Source organism: Micromys minutus (genome assembly GCF_963924665.1).
Source record: "Micromys minutus genome assembly, chromosome: 19".
NCBI classification, from domain to species: domain Eukaryota; kingdom Metazoa; phylum Chordata; class Mammalia; order Rodentia; family Muridae; genus Micromys; species Micromys minutus.
In genome coordinates this window covers 53,306,075-53,310,832 of record NC_137954.1, presented here as the reverse complement: position 1 = coordinate 53,310,832, position 4,758 = coordinate 53,306,075, and the positions used below count along the sequence as shown (strand labels likewise).

At 37.9% G+C, this 4,758-nt stretch overlaps 1 pseudogene across 1 annotated transcript; it reads right to left on the bottom strand.

Moving 5' to 3' along the window:
* Positions 1–2,734: 2,734 nt before the first annotated feature.
* LOC308433339 (cysteine and histidine-rich domain-containing protein 1-like) lies at positions 2,735–3,725 on the bottom strand (annotated as a pseudogene). Its single transcript has one exon. The product of its transcript is annotated as a cysteine and histidine-rich domain-containing protein 1-like (transcript).
* Between the last annotated feature and the right edge of the window lie 1,033 nt (positions 3,726–4,758).

Sequence of the window (4,758 nt, the reverse complement as noted above, 5' to 3'; positions counted from 1 at the left end):
AGAAGACTGAAGGAGCTGAAAGGTTCTGCAACCCCAGAGGAAGAACATTATCAACCAACCAAACCCATCACAGCTCCCAGGGACCAAAACACCAATCAATGAGTTTGCATGGAGAGACCCATGGCCCCAGGTGCATATGCAGCAGAGGATAGCATTGTCTGGCATCAATGGGAGAGGCCTTTGGTCTAATGAAGGTTCATTTTCCCAGAGTAGGGGATTGAAGCACTGAGGTGGGAGAGAGTGGTTGGGAGAGGAATCACCTTCATGGAGGCAAGGGAAAGGGAAGGGTGGATGGGAGTGGGGGGAAAGAGGATAACATTTGAAATGTAAATACAGAGAATAGCCAATAAAAAATGGAAAAAAGAAAATAAAAGGAACATTCTTCCACCTATTGGTATAGAGAGGATCATAGAGGATCACCTTGTACTATGATTTGTATAACAGATATGTTCAAGTACTCTTTTCTCACCTGTAATAGATTTTACTCTTTTCAGTGAAATGTGTATGAGCAAATAAAGGAAAGTAATGACATCCATTGCTCTTGAAGTTAAGTAAATCAGTTACAAAGCAGAAATATTTTAATGCATTTTGAAGATGACATCTATTGTGAGACATTTTCTTGTTTTCTTCTTAATAACACACTTTTACCTCCAAGGATGTTTAAAGCTAACTGTACAGGGAGTAATGAAAGAAACACTCTTCTGGTTGTTGGCACAGAGAGGAACACACGGGCATGTAAATTGTACCGTGATTTGTGTACTGTCTTAGTTAAATAACTTTTTTAGCTACTATGAATTGTTCCGTTTTCTGTGAAATTTGTAGTAGCAAGTATAGGAAATAAATGACAAGTGGAGTTCCAGTACTAACAAAAATCAATTACAATGCAGATATTACTTCATGCCACTTGAAGATGAGATGTCTGTAAGATATATTCTTGTAGTCTTCTAAAAAAACAACAGTTCAACTTCTGATGAATTTGGGTGAAGAATTCCTACAGAGGCCCCAGGGAAGAAACTGTTAGTTGAAAAAAGCTAGCTGTAGTCTTTTTTTTTTTTTCCTTCAAGGGAAGTAAGGTTTATTTTGGCTCACGGTTTCAGAGAATAAAATCGGTTTCAGAGAATAAAATCTATAATGGCCCTTCAGAAGATGAATGGATACAAAAATTGTGGTACATTTACACAATGGAATACTACTCAGCCACCAGAAACAATGACTTAACCAAATTCTTAAGAAAATGGCTGCATCTAGAGAATATCATCCTGAGTGAGATAACCCAGTCACAAAAGAACAGACATAATATGCAGTCACTGATAGTGGGATGCTAACCCCAGAGGCTTGCACTCCCCCAGAAACAACTCACAGACTGTATGAAGTCCAAGAAATAAAGAAAACAAAACAAAAACAATATTTACAAAACAAGAAGACTTTGACTATTTCCATGTTGCGTTTTGTTTTGCATGTACTTTATGCTCATTGTAACTATTAGGTTTTCAACGCATACTGTCAAGCCTTTGAAAAAATCAAGTACTGACTAAAAAAATATATTCATATAGTTTTATGTAAAAATTATTTTAAAATCTGAAAAAACAGTACTAACAAAAATGTATAATTTTAAGCAAAAAATGTTTAAAATCTGTACATTTATCTTTGTTTTGTAAAATAAAGTTGTTTTAAAAAAATCTATAATGGCTAAGGAGACAGCAGTGGGAGTATGGGACAGAGGTGGCTCACATGTCCTAACTGGATCAGACCCTCAGGTGTATATAATCTCTAAAGGCTCACCCCTCAATATCCTAAAGGTTTCACAGCCATCAAAATAAAGCCTTAAGTTGAAAGACCAACAGCTTAAAACAAGTCTACAGGTACATTTTAGATTCAAGCCTCAACACATTCCTTGATATATTTCACCAAAGCTATACATTCACAATTTAACAGATGTAGTTTTTCATCAGGGAGACAGATACAGTCCATGAGAGTGTTTAGACTATAAATCAGATACAATTTAATCAAAACACCATAAAGAGTCTTTTAAATAATCAGAAAAGAGGTTTTAACATTATTGCTTACTCTTATGATGAGTGTTAACCAAATTGATAATTCTATAATCTTAGTTTATTTTCTACAGACTTAAATTATACTTCTTGCTAGATAATGCAAGTATTGATGCAACTTTCTGAAATTAATTTAACTACAAGCGAATTATAAACTTAGCTAGTACAGAGACGGCTTGACTCTACTGCTTCAGAATTCATACTACAAAAAGTAACCACTGCAAAGGGAAAAACAAAGTCTCTTCCTTGTGATTTTCGAGAATTATAGTAACAAAGGTTCATGGAGAGGCCAATTTAATTTTTATATACCACTTTGCTTTTCCATTTAAGTGAAGAAGTTATCAGATTTTTTTTTTTAAAAAAAAAAAAAACCTTCTTTCATTTCCTGCTTTTAATAATCTATACTAAAAAGTCCTGCAATTATACTTATGGGTTCTTCCCTCCCCACTTCAAGTGTAAGGACACATACTATAGTTCTAGTGAGGAGACTTGAATAATCATATTACACAACTCAAAAGGAAGACAGAGGCACAAAAATTTAACAGACTTTGGCTTTGAAGAACCTCATGATAACCCTAAATTGGCAGATTAAAAACAACAAAAAGATTGTAGCAGCATGCAACTACTTCACCACACACATTAAGAACTCTGAAATAGACTAGAGATGTCTGTTTCTCTTCTAATCAATCAGCCGTATCTTTTTGTTTCTCCTGCTTTTTGGTTGTAGGTAGTTCGAGACTTGCCCACTCCATGGGTTCTTCTTTCTCATAGTGATCTCCATCTTTGTTGCAGTCATAGTCACGTAACTTCATTTAACATCAATCACACCCCATAGTTTCACATTTCGATAAAATTCTTTCTCTCCTTCAAATACAATGTTTACATTTACAGTGTACTATTTGCTTCTACTTGACTGAGTTCTGACACTGAATTTTTAGCATACACTGAGATGGTAACTTCACCCCCAGTTTGATGCCAGTCGTGTCTACGTGGAACATCTTTTTTCCCTGCATCTTTTTTAGTCCACACATGTTTCCCGCTTGTACAGCCCTCTTGGGCTAAGAATGTATTAAAATCTGAAGTTTTTCATCTACAACAGCTCCAATATTTCATCCCCTCATGGAAAATGGGTACTCCAGAATGATATACACAGACTTCTTCTAGACTCTGTAGACCCTGGTAAGTCTTTGAACATCCTCCATTTCTACAAGAAGTCCCAATCTTAATTTCATCACTGTCTTCTTCTTTTTTATCTTCTTCATTCCCAGATGACAGTTTAAGTTTATCAAGTGCTTGTTTTAGGGAAGCCGACATTTTTAATTCCAAGTTTGTCATTGGCTCATCTGGGCTTAGCCTTTTTATTGCTTCTACTGGTTTAGGGGCTTGAATGATGTGCTCCTGAAATTTGGGTTTTAATTCGGATAGTTCCTTCTCAGTAGTCTTGACTTCAGGCTTGACTGGTTCAGGTGGCTTCTCACTATTATTCCTACCTTTTGGACAGCCTACAATGCTTAAGAAGTCAGAAGAATCCGTTGTTCTTCTCTTACAGCAAGGCCAACTCTTTAGGGCATCATGAAAGACAGGAACACCTGGGTGGTATGTGCAAGCGTTGTCCGTGTTGACCCCGGGGTCGAAACGCTGGCCACAGCTGTGGTTGTAACACAGGAGTGCCATTCTGTTTTCCCGACAAAACCCACACCACCCGGACAAGAAGTGAATCACCACAGCAATCAGCAGCTCTACTACTGGTCAGGCCGCAGCTAGCTTCTGGAAGCTGCCAGTACTGCTTCGCGAATTTACCCGAACCTAGCTGTAGCCTTTATTGCCCATTCTCTGTGTTTTATCAGTCTCTGTGAGATCTATCTATCTATCTTTACGGCTTGCCCTTTTGAAGTTGATCTGCATGCATTTTTTGGGAAGAAACCGGTAACTGAGACAATCACCTGGACTATTTGTTTTGTGGAGACATGCACGTCTCAGCTCACATAATCGCAGAATTTAAGGATCGCACAAATTAAACCTCAGAAGCAAGTTAATATTCACTCTGACTGACTGCTCTAGCTTTTCCCTCTACCTTGCTGTGTCCCCCAACTCTATTTCAGCCTCATTCACGTCCACAGTGGACAAACCACATGATGTTACAGTAAATATGACCACCACTAAATTACTCAATAAAAAAAAATGCCTCTTTCCCCATCTCATTATTCCATATGTCAATTTCAGGAGAGGATTCCATAAAGCCTTGCTCAGTTCAGTGCCTATCCCTTGCCCAAATCAGAACTGCCCGCAGGAAGGAGTATTTTAACTAGCACACTCTCAAGTCTTCTTCTCATGGAAGCTGTTTTATTGCTACAGGGGTTCTGAAACGGCCCCTCTAGAACCTCAGTGTTCCACTAAGGGTGACTTTTGCATAAGTGACGGACTTGTCATATTTGAGGAAAGATGGCTTGGGAGCATAGTACACGATGGATCATAGAGATTGATGTAGCTCCTGGGAAGAAGCATACATTATATATCTCATCTTTTGGGCTGGCACTAACTGCTCTTCTAGAGGTCCTGAATTCAAATCCCAGCAATCACACGGCAGCTCACAACTATCTGTAATGAGATCTGATGCCCTCTTCTGGTGTGTACTTATATATAATGAGTGAATAAATGAATAAACATTTCTTAAAACTCTCATCTCTCTTCTGACTGCCAATGTTAT